At 42.5% G+C, this 18,015-nt stretch overlaps 1 non-coding gene across 1 annotated transcript; it reads right to left on the bottom strand.

Moving 5' to 3' along the window:
- Positions 1-812: 812 nt before the first annotated feature.
- Trnaw-cca lies at positions 813-887 on the bottom strand. The gene has a single exon. It is a non-coding gene; the product is annotated as a tRNA-Trp (tRNA).
- Between the last annotated feature and the right edge of the window lie 17,128 nt (positions 888-18,015).

Here is an 18,015-nt window from a genome sequence, read left to right as displayed (position 1 = left end):
CTTTCTTCAATGTGCCACATTATAATTTCCCGGACTATCTTCTAAGCTGATAGGTTTATTCTGTGGTTTACAGTAACATTTGATCTTCGTTTTGGTGTGTCTTGTTCCCAATCACGAGTTATTTTGAGCAGTTATATTATTCCAGAATGAGATTTTCACTCTGCAGCGGAGTGTGCGCTGATATGAAACTTCCTGGCAGATTAAAACTGTGTGCCCGACCGAGACTCGAACTCGGGACCTTTGCCTTTGGCGGGCAAGTTCTCTACCAACTCAGCTACCGAAGCACGACTCACGGCCGGTACTCACAGCTTTACTTCTGCCAGTATCTCGTCTCCTACAATCCAAACTTTACAGAAGCTCTCCTGCGAACCAAGCAGAACTAGCACTCCTGAAAGAAAGGATATAGCGGAGACATGGCTTAGCCACAGCCTGGGGGATATTTCCAGAATGAGATTTTCACTCTGCAGCGGAGTGTGCGCTGATATGAAACTTCCTGGCAGATTAAAACTGTGTGCCCGACCGAGACTCGAACTCGGGACCTTTGCCTTTGGCGGGCAAGTTCTCTACCAACTCAGCTACCGAAGCACGACTCACGGCCGGTACTCACAGCTTTACTTCTGCCAGTATCTCGTCTCCTACAATCCAAACTTTACAGAAGCTCTCCTGCGAACCAAGCAGAACTAGCACTCCTGAAAGAAAGGATATAGCGGAGACATGGCTTAGCCACAGCCTGGGGGATATTTCCAGAATGAGATTTTCACTCTGCAGCGGAGTGTGCGCTGATATGAAACTTCCTGGCAGATTAAAACTGTGTGCCCGACCGAGACTCGAACTCGGGACCTTTGCCTTTGGCGGGCAAGTGCTCTACCAACTGAGCTACCGAAGCACGACTCACAGCCAGTGCTCACAGCTGTACTTCTGCCAGTATCTCGTCTCCTACCTTCCAAACTTTACAGAAGCTCTCCTGCGAACCATGCAGAACTAGCACTCCTGAAAGAAAGGATATAGCGGAGACATGGCTTAGGCACAGACTGGGGGATGTTTCCAGAATGAGATTTTCACTCTGCAGTAGAGTGTGCGCTGATATGAAACTTCCTGGCAGATTAAAACTGTGTGCCCGACCGAGACTCGAACTCGGGACCTTTGCCATTCGCGGGCAGGTGGTTCGCAGGAGAGCTTCTGTAAAGTTTGGAAGGTAGGAGACGAGATACTGGCAGAAGTAAAGCTGTGAGTAGCGGCCGTGAGTCGTGCTTCGGTAGCTCAGTTGGTAGAGCACTTGCCCGCAAAATGCAAAGGTCCCGAGTTCGAGTCTCGGTCGGGCACACAGTTTTAATCTGCCAGGAAGTTTCAGGTATATTATTGCTGTCATTTCCGCTTCATATTCCCTCAAAAGAGCAAGGAGGAGACTTCAAGGAGATTTTAAAAATTTTAATCACTCTTTCTCGGGTTAAATATCAGAACCACGCCAATGTAATTGGTTAAGACAATATGTGAAGTGTTTATCAGCTTTATTGCGACGAAATAGGTAAATCCTACGGAAATTTATGGATGCATATACGAGAAAAGTACCACCACATCTGTATCTGGAGGATATTCTATCAAACGACTAGTTTCGGCGGCACATTAACGCCATGCTCAGGCACCACCACTGCGAAAAGAGTATTTGATTTCCTTGAGTCATTTCATCTACATCCACATCTACATTTCCACTCCGCAAGCGATCCAACGGTGTGTGGCGGAGGGCACTTTACGTGCCACTGTCACTACCTCCCTTTCCTGTTCCAGTCGCGTAAGGTTCGCGGGAAGAACGACTGCCGGAAAGCCTCCGTGCGCGCTCGAATCTCTCTACTTTTACTTTCGTGATCTTCTCGGGAGGTATAAGTAGGGGGAAGCAATATATTCGATATCTCATCCAGAAACGCACCCTCTCGAAACCTGAACAGCAAGCTACACCGCGATGCAGAGCACCTCTCTTGCAGAGTCTGCCACTTGAGTTTGCTAAATATCTCCGTAACGCTATCACGCTTACCAAATAACCCTGTGACGAAACTCGCCGCTCTTCTTTGGATCTTCTCTATCTCCTCTGTCAACCTGACCTGGTACGGATCCCACACTGATGAGCAATACTCAAGTATAGGTCGAACGAGTGTTTTGTAAGCCATCTCCTTTGTTGATGGACTACATTTTCTAAGGTCTCTCCCAATGAATCTGAACCTGGCACCCGCCTTACCAACAATTAATTTCATCTGATCATTCCACTTCAAATCGTTCCGTACGCATACTTCCAGATATTTTACAGATGTAACTGCTACCAGTGTTTGTTACGCTATTATATAATCATACAATAGAGGATCCTTCTTTCTGTGTATTCGCAATACATTACATTTGTCTATGTTAAGGGTCAGTTTCCACTCCCTGCACTAAGTGAGATGCTTGTTATTAGCACACGCAGACTAGCTTTCAGTCACAGGTTCGAAACCTGCCTCGGGCATGAGTGTTTGTGTTGTCCTTAGGTTAGGTTTAAGTAGTTCTAAATTTTAGGGGACTGATGACCTCAGAAGTTAAGTCCCATAGTGCTCAGAGCCATTTGAACCATCTGAACTAACTTTCATCAGGAGTCTGTATTATAGTATATATTAAACCCTTTAGACTTGGCTCCATTATTTCACGGTATTATTTTTCCACTCTGGTTTTATTACGTCCGAATTTCTATGGCCCTAAAGCGTGTCTTTTGGCTACGTCGCAGATCTTCAGAATATGGAACTTGACGGGCACAAGAAAAGTTTCGCAAATGTGCTTTTTTAGCTTTTGGGAAACATCCTTACAACAGACTAGTCTTTTCACTCGATTGAAGAATTCAGAACCTTTTTCTATCTTATTCGGGACGTAAGTGATGCTGTTCCCATTACTTGCAACAATTCTACAAACGTATGTGAAATGACTCAGATCCCGACACGGAGTGGGTGGCATACCGGTTCACTTGCCACGTCTTGCTTTTACTTACAGTTAACGATTTATTTGAACTTGGCCTTCCACACATCTAATTTCACTGTATCTCCACATTTGTTTCACCTCAAATGGACATCTTCAAATGCAAGAGCATTAGTGTTTCTCTATATCCGTCCTTGTACCGGGAGATTTGGGGGACTACAGCCGTTCACTACTGTAAGAACATGAAACACCTGCAATTGTCCTTAAGATGTCATTTATTGTGTAGCTACCAGTTTCTGCGCTTCAGTGCACCATCTTCAGGCCTCAGTTGCTGATGAAGGGATCATGATCACCTCTTGAGCATAAACTAATACCTGAAGACGGTGCGCTGAAGTGCCGAAACTGGTAGCTACACAATAAATGACAAAATAAGGACGGCTGTAGGTGTTTCATTTTCTTACATTTATGTTTTCTTTTTTTCTACTTTCTTGATGTCCTGCATTACGGCATCGGTGACTACCGTTGTAGCCAGAGAATCAGGGACACTGCATACTGGATCTCACAGCCGGCTTGGTGGCGCCACATACCCACAGCAGGGGACGACCACAAAGCAACAGGCGGGAAGAAGAGCAGTTGCGTAATCCAGTGATCTCCGCGGCAGGATTAAGCTCTTCACGCAGCGACTACAAGTGAGCTTAGCAGTCAACCTTGCATGCTTGCCAGGTATGTGTTGATCACACACACTTGCCAAGTATGTGCTGACTAGTCGGACTGTGTTTGGCGTTTGTTTCCGTCTCGACTCCTCATAGCGCTACGACGGACGCGGTGCTTACCCATGAACTTGCAGTATTTCAGGGTGTTCATCTTTTCTGAAGTCACTGCCGTCCACAGTCTTGTGTTGTCAGCCGAACTGTTAGCACATACGAACTCTTAACCCATACAGAACTTGTAGCCATTGGATGGGTTCAAATAAATGGAACGGAAACACGGTTGCAACAAGTTTTATGAATGGGAAGTGACCTGTTACCCCCCTCGCTTTGTTCTAAAGCACTTTAAACTTCCATCTCCTATTTCTGCATTGATCCCACGATTATCAAACAGCGCCCTATTTTTTTCCTATTTTTATAATTTGACAGTTGGATACATTCTTTTTCCTAAGATGTCCTATACTTCACACCACGGCTCATAGCTGCATTACTTTCCCAAATGTAGGAAAACTCTTATGAGGTATTTCCTTTCTCCGAATATTTCTCTTTTATTTACCTGACAAGGTGAAGCCTCCGGCGATGCGATCGACTTTTTGAAACTATCTGTATGTTTAAGATCCCGTGTATCACACATTGCAGCCATTCACCCTGGTAGGTCTTCTTTGCTAATATTTGACGATAACAAAATTGAAAATTTGTGTGACACTCAATATAGTTAAAAAACTTGTAACGCGCGATTTGATTGTGTGGTGTAATGGATAGGATAACGGCATCGCATGCAGGAAATTGGGAATTCTAATATCGTCAGATGTGCTAATTCATTTCGATTTTTAAATCTTTTTCGAGATGATCTTGATCATCATTTTATTCAATAAACTGATTTAAATGTAATTTTTAATTCCATTTCTTTGTCACATAATTTTAAGCATAATATCGACTTCTTCATTCGCTCTTATTTTTCATCCTATCATTCTTTCTCCACTTGAAATCTTTGTTCATGTGTTTTAATTAATTTTACCTATTCATTTCGATTTAATTTCTTGAGCCGTGCACGGCTCGCGTTTATCCCATTTATTGTTTGTCATCTTCTATTATGGTAGTGCCACCTCGTTTTCCTACTCTATTTATTGGCGTCACCAACTTCCTGCCTTACTTTCCTGTGACCGGCAGTAGTAGCGCGTGTCAATAAGCGCACTGTCGTACCATCTCCGGAGGGACCGATAGTACTACCGGGTCGTCGTGTGTCAGGCAGTCAGTTGGAGACGGACCAGCAGTACAGTCGGGACGCAGCAGCAGTGAAGTCGGGGACGGAGCGCCGGCGAGGCGCCGACAGCCAGTGCTCGCCGACCGCTGAGGGCACACATGAACTGTCCAACGGAAGGAGACTGGAGCAGGAGGTCCGTTGGTTGGTCGTCTCATCGGTCGACGTATATTTGGTGCTATCACCGTTTCCGGGCCTGGGCAGTTGTGCGGTTGGTGTGGAGCAGCGAGGAAATCTTCACTGAGCGTAGTTTGGCTAGGCCCGCTGACGGCCTCTATGCAGTGTTAGAGTGTGTGGTGCTGTTCCCACTGCTACGAGGTTTGTGGCTTACCGATCCTGGACATGATTGTTGAATTTTGACTTAATCTACCAGCAAGTCACGACTGTTCACATTGTGTCGTTTGGAGTTCGTTGTTGGCTGTTGGGATATTCCTGCGAGCAACAACGTGTGTTTTCAAGTTGGCAAATTTTAGCCATCCTCTGGTGGAGTTAAGCTGTAGTTGGTTATTTGAATTCAAGTGCACCAGCAGAATCTTCTGCCTTGTGGCCGTTAACGTTCCGGTTACCTTCCCTGGCCATTGACGCAAATTCAGGTAGTGTATTTTCCTCGTGTTGTCGCTGTCCATCATGGTGTGTAGTTTCACAGCTCAATGAATAATTGGTTGGCGCCAATACCTTCTAAGTAGTTCCATTGAACTCCCTGTTGTGTGCTGGTTGGGTGAAGCGGAAGTTATCTTGTGGGTGGGTCTGTTGACAGTCTGTCGGTTGGGTTGTCGTCGGATCGACAGTGGTTGCCTGTCTCACCTCAGCGAGTGTCAGTGTTTGAATTCGAGGCCGACCCTCGGAACCCCTGGGCGCCCATGGGTGTACTGCCTTTTCTTCTCTGTTCTTGTTGTTTTTACTTGTATGGCTTCTAGCCTATTTTTAGATTAAGGTTTGTTTGCCCTTAAGGTGTCAGATGGTTTGGGCCTTCAGCCTAATTTAAGAACTGTTTTACGTAAAGGATTTGGCATTTTTAAAATTAATGTTATTGACTCTTAAGTGTTGAGCCTTCAGCCGGTTTTGAATTTAAGTTGTTTGCTCTTAAAGTGTTGGAGTCTTTGGCCTTCAGTCCAGTTAAGGAATTGTTTTAAGATAAGGCTTTGCCTTTTAAAGTTCTGATTTTGGTTGAGCTTTAAGTTATTGGCTTTCAGCCGTTTTTAAATTAAAGTGGTTGTACGACGCATTCGGCCGCTGATTAAGTTCCAAAACAAAGGCTGCGTTTTTTCTTAACAATAACTTCTTGGCTCTTGTAATGTTTGATCAAATAAAAGGCTGTATGTTCGAGTGTAACTGACAGCCGCTTATTTTGGTCCATTTCCACAACTTAAACTACCTGTCCTGTCCTGCGGGTTTAACAGGGCGTCGGATTTCTTTTCTTTTATAACGCTGTTTTTTTGTCTACATTATTGTGCTCATGATATCTATTTATCATTTTCCTTGAATTTCGTTTTACTTATAAACCCGTCTTTCATTTAATTTACATCTGCCTCTTTTGTCCATAGTCGAGTAGGTATTTACGTTATGTTTTAAATGTTTGTATCACGATTACTATGCAAAAGAAGTTGTACATCTGGTAACAAAAATACATTTATGATATCATTTTGCGAATAGATTATTTCATCTAATGTTTTTAACTGATAAATTCGATGTTTCAAGTAATTGAATATTATAACAGATACATATAATTAAATTAATATTTACAAAACTTCCCATTGGAAAAAGAATGACATAAAGAAGAAAATGAACCAAATGGAATAGTTCATTCAGTGATTAAAATGGTGTTATAACACTATTTGTTTATGTTTCATCTAAATTTTCTACAATTTTTTGCTTTAAAATTTTCGCATATTGGTACTACTTTTCTGTATATGTAAAGTGTGCTATACTGAAGGTTCAAGTTCTTTTCATTGTATGTGAGTAATGTATGTAAAATACTACCTAAATTGTTTATTACGTTAAATAATTTTCTGATGACATTTTGTAGATAAAATAATGGAGTTTATAAACCGTTCATGTTTATGTAAACTTGAAAACTGTAAGAAATGGTCACGCTTATGAAGAATGTAAGAAGTAGCTGTTATGTGAAGCCAGTGTCCGTTTGTTTGAAGCGAAAATGGGTCTGGGGAGTGTAAAAGGTAGCAAGGGCGAATTGGCGCACTACCTACAGCAAGTACGGGAAGTAACTCACACAGTCCGTAGGCAGCAGTGATTGAGGCAACAGTCTTGGGGAGCAGAAGCCTTGCCTGCAGACTTGCACAAAAATGCCTCGGATGAAGACTGCAAACGGCTTACGTCTAGCTGCGAGTTGTTGGGCTACTGCAGGTAAAAATGAACGACGCCAAGAAGAGAAACGGAGCCTGTACAGCAAGATACTTGCAGGCCGTACTGTGGGTAGTGAAGCCACTTTAATTGTTCGCCACACTCAAGCCTACAGTTAACAGATAAGACTCTTTTATAGTAAAATTACTTTGGTACAGCGTGAACCATTAATTTACACTTTGCTTTAATAATCATTCTTGAACTTCAAAGAAAGTGGTTAACCCTGTTATTTCATCCTAATCATACACCTATATAGGGTTCCTTCCCCGTGTTTGATTTATCCGAGTATTCTGTTTTACAGACTTATGAAGTGCCAAGTTAATATAAACAGCCGGCATTTAAATTAGTTTTGTGTAAATAATGAGATATATGTTTGTGAGGGACTAAATCCTGTAGCAATGAAGAGTAGTGGAAGAGTGTAAATTGAACAGAGTGAATTTCCTGTAGCAATGAAGAGTAGTGGAATAGTGTAAATTGAACAGAGTGAATTTAAATGTAATTTTGCATCATAAAGTTAAATAGATCGTAAATGTTTTCATCTTGAGCAGTAGTTAAAGAAAACTTGTCTTTGTTGTTTCACCGAAAGGCGTAATGAAAGTTTTAATTAGAGTAATAACACTTCCATGCCTTAGTACAGTACAGAGAAATAAAAGCCAGACTATTCTTGTTTCAAAAGTTTTATAAACCATTGAAAAGTGTTATAGTAAAAGTTTGCTTACGTAAAATTCAGTCAGAGTGAAGAAAAGTTACTACAATCTGCTAAATGACTGCAGAGTTAGGCAGAATATATACAGAGTTAGTTCAGAGTGTAATAGCTTTTGGAAGTAAATTCCAGTAAGAAAGAGGCTTTCTTGAAGTGAAACGTTCCCTACGAAAAGTGTCTACTTTAGTAACTAAGTATTTTAGTATATAAGTTGGTAGGTTATGGGAAGTGCTTTTTTTTCTAAAGGTTCCCCCGGGCAAAATTTTTTTAGCTTCCTTGAAGTTATCTACTGGGCTTTTTCTCTTTTAAAAACGTAACGTAACGTATAAGAGCGTAGGAGTCAAAAAGAAATTCCATCGTCTGCACCAACATTGTTTACGTAGATTAGTATTTATTTGAAGAAGCAACTCAAACAGTAGCAAGTAAGCAGACAAAATTCATATTTCTGCTTTCCCAATACTTCCCTGTATAATTTCCCGGATAGGCTGGCGACCGTTAGTACATATTTTAAACCACTAAATGAACTTGGTACTGAGTTGTCCTAGCTTCAGTGTAGTACTGTTCATACCGCGTTTCTTTCTAAACACTGGGTAAGGTCTTAGGAAAAGAATTGAGTAGTCTGATATACTTGTCCTTTAGACACAACACACGGACAAATCTTGTAAAAAGAGTAACTCTACTGATTAGCTTATCCTATTAATTAGATTATCCTGTCATAGTGTACTTTATTCAGAAACTAAAGTAAATTTAGCAAGAGGTTTATACATGGCAACACAGAGACAGGGTTTTCTGTTATTTAGGTACAAGCATACTAAATTACAATAGTAGTCTTAGGGTAATAGTGTAAGAAATAAATAGAAATGAAATGTTATGTTTAAAACAATTAACTGAAAAAATAATGGAGGGAGTAGCTTTGATAAAGATATAAAAATAGAAACAAGTTTTGTGGACAGTAAAAGATTCGAATCCACAACCCTCTGTATATAAAGCTGGTATAGTATCCATTATACCATACAATCATTCTAAATAATGCCACCTTTTTAAGGATATTGAGTGTCACACAAAATTCCGAATTTTTGTTTCGTCAATTCACCAGGATGAATCACTGCAGTGTGTGATACCTGGGATCTTAACCTACATTGCCGTATAGATAGTTTAAAAAAGTCGACCCCACATCTGAGGACTTCTCGTTTGAGTGCAGAAATAATGTCCATTCTTCCGCTGTTAGAGGTAACTTCACACTGTTTTTTTTCCAAATGAGGTGTCGAGTGTGGTAATTCGCTTCCTTCAAGATTATCCAATATGGGTTCCGAAAACAATGATTGTGTGAAACCCAGCTCGCTTTGTTAGTCGACGAGACACGGAAAGCCCAAGTACATACCGTATTCGTTGACTTCCGAAAGGCACTGGGTACAATTCCGCACCACCGCCTAATGAACAAAATCCTAGCGTATCGAATACTAGATCTACTGTGTGACTGGACAGACTCCAGAGTGTCATTCTGATCGGAGACAAGTCTTCAGATGTAAAAGTACGCCGGCCACGGTGGTCTCGCGGTTCTAGGCGCTCAGTCGGGAACCGCGCGAATGCTACGGTCGCAGGTTCGAATCCTGCCTCGGGCATGGATGTGTGTGATGTCCTTAGGTTAGTTAGGTTTAAGTAGTTCTAAGTTCTAGGGGACTGATGACCACAGAAGTTAAGTCCCATAGTGCTCAGAGCCATTTGAACCATTTTGTAAAAGTACTTTCAGGCGTGCCCCAGGAGCACTATTACGTTTCACAAGCAGATAACGCTGGAAGTTCCTAGCGGCTTTTTGCGCATAGTGCTGTTATACACAGCGAAGTCGGGATGTTAGGAAGTTGCAGAGATGCAGGAAGGCCCGCTGACGATCAACGCTTGCTACGGAAGTTGCAGTTGACTCTTCAACGTAAACAGGCGTAACGTATTGCGAATACATAGACAGAAAGACACTTTATTATCTGATAGTTGCAGAAGTATCACTGCAAGTAGTTAGTTCCATATAATATCTAGAAGTATATACATGGAGCAATTTGATGTGGAACGACCGCATAAAATTAAGCGATAGTACGGCAAATGCCGCAGTGAAATTCATTGGAAGAATCCTAAGCTTTGTAGTCCATCAACGACGGAAGTAGCTTACAAAACACTCGTTCGACATATACCTTAATAATGCCCGCCAGTATTGGATCCATACGAGTACTGCGTCCCTTGGGTAGTGAATTCAATAAATCGTAAATAAAGTATAGAAAAATTGACATTAAGCCCTGCATGTCAGCAAAGACTGTTGGAACTGGTGGAGACTCTATACTGACGTCGGGCGTGTGCATTTGCAGTGATATGGAATCCCTGATACGTCTAGATACGGCTATGACAAGTGACACGTACGTAAGCATCCCTTCTGATCACCTGCATCCATTCGTGTCCACTGTCTATTCCGACCGACTTGGGCAATTCCAACAGGACAGTGCGACACACAACACGTCCATTGTAGAGAGTGACTCCAGGAACACTCTTCTGTGTTTAAACACTTCCGCTGGCCACTAAACTCCCGAGACATGAACACTGAGCATATCTGGGGTGCTTTGCAACGTGCTGTTCAGAAGAGGTCTCCACCCCCTCGTACTATTACGGATTTACGAACAGCCCTGCAGGATTAGTGGTTTCAATTCCCTCCAGCACTTCTTCAGACATTAGTCGAGTCCATGCCACTTCGTGTTGTGGAACTCCTGCGTGCTCACTAGGGCCCTAGAGGATATTAGGAAGGTGTACCAGTTTCTTCGGCTGTTCATTGTATATACGACTTACAGAACTCACGTATGCCAGGTGCAACAGCATAGCTTATGTGACTTTTTTTTCTATTGGATGATAAGAAATATGAACCATTTAATCTGCAAAAATGTTAGTTTGACATTAATGTAAATGTTGACCATTTGCAGGTGACATTCGCACGAACAAGACATATAACACTGACTCTACACTTTTATCACAAAAATCTTAACGCAACTTTTTGTACTTTATTTACCATACGAGATAGGACTGATAGAAGAACTAGAGAAGATCCAAAGAAGAGCAACACATTTCATTAGACATCCATTCAGTAATATCAGTGAAGAAAACTACACAAGCTGAGATCACTAAAAAACGCATTTTTCTGGATTGCCGGTTTCGACATAGCTGTCTGGTCATAATCAGATATTATGCTTTAAAAATTTTTATAACATATTGTCCGTCAGTTGTTCACGTTAATGATGAAATGTGTATCGCACTGAAACTATTAGAAGTAGATGTAGTTATTGACTGCACATTGTACTTCCCTTTTTGAAACTTTCATGTGTGTGTACTAAAGGCAGAACAACATGAGTAGCATATGGGCAAGGGAGCAAATACGCTTTGTAATAGAGCTGGCGTAGGAACTCTGCGGCCCTCCATTTCGTCAACTGTAAGGGCGGAAGCGACACGGAGATGCTTAGACAGCTCTAGCGGCAGACGCTGCAAGAGATGTGTTCTGCATTACAGTATCTTTCTTTTCGTTCTTCCTTTTGCTTGTGCCGTTTTTCCCACGGATACGCAGGTTGGGCATGGTTAGTCAGATGTGGCAATGTTAGTGGTAGGGGTGGCCGGATGCCCTTCCTGCCGCCACCCCAACTGTTTGCGACTAGTGTAATCCATGGAATAGTGCGAAAGTGTCAGCGAGACGTGTAACTGTGGCGGGACGTGGGGACTAGCCCTATATTCACCTAGGAGGATGCGGAAAACCGCCTAAAAACCACATTCAGGCTGGCCAGCACACCGGCCCTCGTCGTTAATCCGCCGGGCGGATTCGATCCGGGGTCGGCGCGCCTACCCGAGTCCAGGAAGCAGCGCGCTAGCGCGCTCGGCTAACCTGGCGAGTCTTCTGCGTTACAGTATGGTCTACTGTTAAAGTTGCTGGAGTGTACGTTCCTAGAAGAGCCCAACCAGTATAATGCTCCCGCCTACATACAGTTCGCGAAATGAGCATGGAGATAAAATTAGAGAGATTGGAGCCCACACGAAGGATTACTAGCACTTGTTCTTCCCGAAAATGGTAGGCGATTGGATCAGGAAGAGGAGCAAGTGGTATTGGTACACAAGGTACACTGCGCCACACACTGTAAGGCGGCTTACAGTGTATACAGGGTGTTACAAAAAGGTACGGCCAAACTTTCAGGAAACCTTCTTCCCACACAAATAAAGAAATGATGTTATGTGGACATGTGTCCGGAAACGCTTAATTTCCATGTTGGAGCTCATTTTAGTTTCGCCAGTATGTACTGTACTTCCTCGATTCACCACCAGTTGGCCCGGTTGAAGGAAGGTAGTGTTGACTTCGGTGCTTGTGTTGACATGCGACTCATTGCTCTACAGTACTAGCATCAAGCACATCAGTACGTAGCATCAACAGGTTAGTGTTCATCACGAACGTGGTTTTGCAGTCAGTGCAATGTTTACAAATGCGGAGTTGGCAGAGGCCCATTTGGTGTATGGATTAGCACGGGGCAATAGCCGTGGCGCGGTACGTTTGTATCGAGACAGATTTCCAGAACGAAAGTGTCCCGACACGAAGACGTTCGAAGCAATTGATCGGCGTCTTAGGGAGCACGTAACATTCCAACCTATGACTCGCTACTGGGGAAGACCTAGAACGACGAGGACACCTGCAATGGACGAGGCAATTCTTCGTGCAGTTGACGATAATCCTAATGTCAGCGTCAGAGAGGTTGCTGCTGTACAAGGTAACGTTGACCACGTCACTGTATGGAGAGTGGTACGGGAGAACCAGTTGTTTCCGTACCATGTACAGCGTGTGCAGGCACTATCAGCAGCTGATTGGCCTCCACGGGTACACTTCTGTGAATGGTTCATTCAACAATGTGTCAATCCTCATTTCAGTGCAAATGTTCTCTTTACGGACGAGGCTTCATTCCAACGTGATCAAATTGTAAATTTTCACAATCAACATGTGTGGGCTGACGAGAATCCGCACGCAATTGTGCAATCACGTCATCAACACATATTTTACGTGAACGTTTTGGCAGGCATTGTTGGTCATGTCATGATTGGGTCCCATGTTCTTCCACGTACGCTCAATGGAGCACGTTATCGTGATTTCATACGGGATACTCTGCCTGTGCTGCTAGAACATGTGCCTTGACAAGTACGACACAACATGTGGTTCATGGACGATGGAGCTCCTGCACATTTCAGTCGAAGTGTTCGTACGCTTCTAACAACAGATTCGGTGGCCGATGGATTAGTAGAGGCGGACCGATTCCATGGCCTCCACGCTCTCCTGACCTCAACCCTCTTGACTTTCAATTATGGGGGCATTTGAAAGCTCTTGTCTACGCAACCCCGGTACCAAATGTAGAGACTCTTCGCGCTCGTATTGTGGACGGCTGTGATACAATACGCCATTTTCCAGGGCTGCATCAGCGCATCAGGGATTCGATGCGACGGACGGTGGATGCATGTATCCTCGCTAACGGAGGACACTTTGAACATTTCCTGTAACAAAGTGTTTGAAGTCACGCTGGTACGTTCTGTTGCTGTGTGTTTCCATTCCATGATTAATGTGATTTTAAGAGAAGTAATAAAATGAGCCCTAACATGGAAAGTAAGCGTTTCCGGACACATGTCCACATAACATATTTTCTTTCTTTGTGTGTGAGGAATGTTTCCTGAAAGTTTGGCCGTACTTTTTTGTAACACCCTGTAGATGTAAATCCCATGTTACTCTCGTTTTCGTTCAACATTTTTCATCCAGTAATATATTCTGTGTTCCATTAGTCACATATTCATAGAGCGAATCTTTCGCGCGCTGCAGAGTGGCCTGGCTCATCTACCTGTGTGTCTTCTGGCCAGAACAGCAGCCGCGGCCCGTTGTCGCCGCTGCCGCCTGCTCGCAGCCTCCTGCTGAGCGACTTCTCCCCGCGCAGCTGGAGCTGGAGCTGGGGTCACAGCTGCTGTCGGCGCCTGGGGCACAGTTCCGGTAAGTGGCGCAGCTGCCGTCCGGCTGCCGGAGCGCCGCTCCAGCCCCTGGCGCCGTGTTGTTCCAGCCTGAAGAAAGCCGCCGGAAGGGCCGTCGCTTGTCTTACCCCCACAAAGCCGACCTAGCCTCCGGTTCACTGGGATCGAGATGGGCGCCCCGGCTACAGCGAGAACGCCGCAAGGCCTCATTTTCGCTGTTTGTCTAGGGCAGCGCTTATCAACGAGAACGTGACCTCCTCCTGGGATGACTTTTCTTGCAGGTCGTAGAGCCAGGGAATAACTAGGAAGTGCAGGGAAGCTATTAAGAAATATTTATTAAAAGACATCATAGTCGCCGTTGTAACGGAACATATTATAGGCTTCATTTTACCGAAGTATGCGATACCCTCCAAATTCAACCAGTTTACGAATATTTATGATCATAGAAAAATTATTGTGTATGTTAAAATGATTGCATAACATGTCTCCACAAACAGTGAACAATTAAATTATACTGAATAACTGACCCACACAAAAGTTAATATCACTTGATCACTCATACAGCAAATGTCATCATGTAAAAACACTAAGTTCATCTTAAATAATTAATATGAAGTACGAAAAAGAGTGGCCAACTTATGTATTTTGGATCTCCTTAAATAAAAATCACCCAGTGAAACCTATTTGTTCACTTGGACCGTTTTCACTCAGCATTCACGTAAACACTCCTATTTTAGACGAAAACCAATGTAATTCTTAATAATTCATGTTATTTACTTATTTATGCAAATTAGACAAGTCAATTGACAAACTTCTAAAAAACGGCCTTTTTGTAACAAAGAATTATTCTGTTAAGCCCTGTCTGTCATTTTAATAACCTGTTAAATTATGTCACTCGATATAAATTAATAACTTTCCTGCACAAATTACGTTAACAGATGTACATGTGACTTATAAACTATATCTCTTTTTAGTAGTTCTTTGACAAGGCTATAAATACAAGCAGCAAGAAGGGTCAGGAGGGGAGTCTGAATGTCACTTTGGTAAACTCAGTATGTGTGTTATTGTTCGAGGTGGATAAACTTTGCAAAGAAAACGTAGAAGAACTGCTGCTTTGCGTTGTGTCATTGTCTTTGATGGACAGTGGAATTAAGATGGCCAGCAGAGTAATAAATATTTTAAGTTTAAATATTTGTTGGTTTCGCTCATTATTTATCATCAAAAGCACATCAAAAACACGGGACCTCATCTTTTTATCCCTAGACTACCAGATTTAGAGCCAGCATTAGCATCGAGACACAGCAGCGATCCAGCAAAGCAGCAGCGATTACCACAGTGCATTTTAATGGTGCAAACCTAACATCAAGTGCTAACAAGCTCCGTAAATAGGAGTGAAATAGTGCGATTATAGCAATATCTACGACTAGGCGACCATTATACCATTGACTGTATGAAATATTTATTCTTATGATTGCAATTTCGACCTTAGGGTCATTTTCAAGTAACACTGCAAAAGTTACATTGTCAGAATATAAAACTATCTCACACGAGTACATGTCGTCGTCCAAATGCAGCCTTTTGATTGCGAGAGTCCCACAAGATCTGACGAGTACGACACTTGTTACATATTTAACAACACTTTACAATGTAATAAGTGTCGTACGATGTAATAAGTGTCGTACTCATTGGATCTTGTTACATATTTAACAACACTTTACGATGTAATAAGTGTCGTAAGATGTAATAAGTGTCGTAATCATTGGATCCTGTTACATATTTAACAACACTTTACAATGTAATAAGTGTCATATGATGTAATAAGTGTCGTACTCATTGGATCCTGTTACATATTTAACAACACTTTACGATGTAATAAGTGTCTTACGATGTAATAAGTGTCGTACTCATTGGATCCTGTTACATATTTAACAACACTTTACGATGTAATAAGTGTCTTACGATGTAATAAGTGTCGTACTCATTGGATCTTGTTACATATTTAACAACACTTTACGATGTAATAAGTGTCGTACGATGTAATAAGTGTCGTACTCATTGGATCTTGTTACACATTTAACAACACTTTACAATGTAATAAGTGTCATACTCATTGGATCTTGTGGGACTCTCGCAATCAAAAGGCTGCATTTTGACGACGACATGTACTCATGTCAGATAGTCTTGTAATCTGACAGAATGTAACTTTTGCAGTGTTACCTGAAAATGACCCTAATGTCGAAATTGCAATCGCAACAATAAATATTTCATACAGTCAACGGCGACTATGATGTCTTTTAAGAAATATTGTATGACTGTGAATCCCAACCATGAGAAGTTAATGCGACATAGTTACATGGAAAAATGTGAAGAAATCGAAAAACAAATTATTATTAGAGGGACTGACTCAGCATAAAGGGAGGTCAGAGGAACCTTCGATGGAATTAAAAACAAGGGTGCTAACATTAAGAGTGCAACGGGAATTCCACTGCTAAATGCAGAAGAGAGCGCTGATAGGTGGAAAGAGTACTTTGAAGGCCTCTCTAAGGGGGAAGGTTTGTCTGATTTTGTAGTAGAAGAAACACGAGACGATTTGTAGAAAATCCAGTATTAGAATCAGAATTTAAAAGTGCTTTGGAGAACTTGCGATCAAATGAGGCAGGTAACATTCCATCAGAATTTCTAAAATCACTGCGGGATGCAGTTATCTATAATGAAGTAGTGTCTGAGAGAAGCTTCCCATTCCTACGACAAAGAAGCAGTTAAGGGGGTTCTTGGGGATCATAAATTTTTACAACCGCTTTATACATGTCAAAACTCAGAGCAGTCCTAGGTTGCATCAACTTACAGGAAAGAAGATTCCTTGGGAATGGGATGAGGCGGCCGAATCCGAATGGAAAGCATTAAAATTCGCATTATTACAAGCACCCATCCTATCACACCCTAACTTAGCAGAAGAGCTTTGCATAGTAACGGACAGTTCATACTCAGGTCTGGGTGTCATGGTGTTCCAAGACTATGTACATGAAGGAAACAGGGTGTGGAAGACAATTGCGTTTGGTAGCAGAGTACTAGCCAAGAGTGAGAGGAATTACTCAGTAACCGAGTTAGAGGCGCTGGCTATTGTATGGGCGTTTGAAAAATTCAGATACCTTCTGTTTGGTCGCAAGACGAGGGTCTACACAGACCACAAGGCACTCGAGTTCTTGATGACTGCAAAGCTTAATCACAGGCGGCTCATTAGGTGGGCATCATATCTGCAGCAGTACAACTTTTCGATAGAATATATTCCCGGCAGTCAGAACATTATTGCAGACGCTTTGTCACGGTCACCGATCGGATTTGAGCACAACATGGAAGAAGATCTGGAGTAAAATCACTACTGCCTTTTTTATATGCAGAAAGTAGCCTTTGAAAATTTTATTACCTGTAGTATGCAGGACATCAAGAAGGAGCAAGACAAGGACCCTGCCCTAATGTTATTGAAACAGAAATGGATAGACAGAAGACACGCCACCATCAGGCAGTTCTACCTCTTGCGGAAAGGCATAATTTTCCACCGAAATTATGCCAATGGCACTGAATGGGGGGTATGCATCCCTGAACACCTAATAAACAAGGTTATATGGCATACTCACCTCAGCTATGGACACTTCGGACCACGCAAGTGCAATCTCAAGCTAAGGACCATGTGTTACTTTCGAAACATGGAGCGTCGAATACGGAGGGTACTGTCGGTGTGTAAAGACTGCCAAAAGGCTAAGCACACCACTGTGAGCATGCAGGCACCATTATACCCAATCGTACCGACAAAATTAAGACAATTAGCAGCAACAGATTTGATGGGACCTTTGCCAAGAACAAGAAGAGTATATACTTACGTATTAGTGTTTGTTGAACTAACGTCCAAATACGTTACCTTTACGCCACTGAAGAGGCCGACAGGACGAACTGTATCACGAGCCCTAATCCGGGATTTCCTACAACAGGTTGGTCATGTGAGTAAAATTATTTCTGATAACGGGCCACAGTTTAAGTCAAAAACT

This window comes from Schistocerca piceifrons, chromosome 9, assembly GCF_021461385.2.
Source record: "Schistocerca piceifrons isolate TAMUIC-IGC-003096 chromosome 9, iqSchPice1.1, whole genome shotgun sequence".
NCBI classification, from domain to species: domain Eukaryota; kingdom Metazoa; phylum Arthropoda; class Insecta; order Orthoptera; family Acrididae; genus Schistocerca; species Schistocerca piceifrons.
This window is presented reverse-complemented; position numbering and strand designations above follow the sequence as displayed.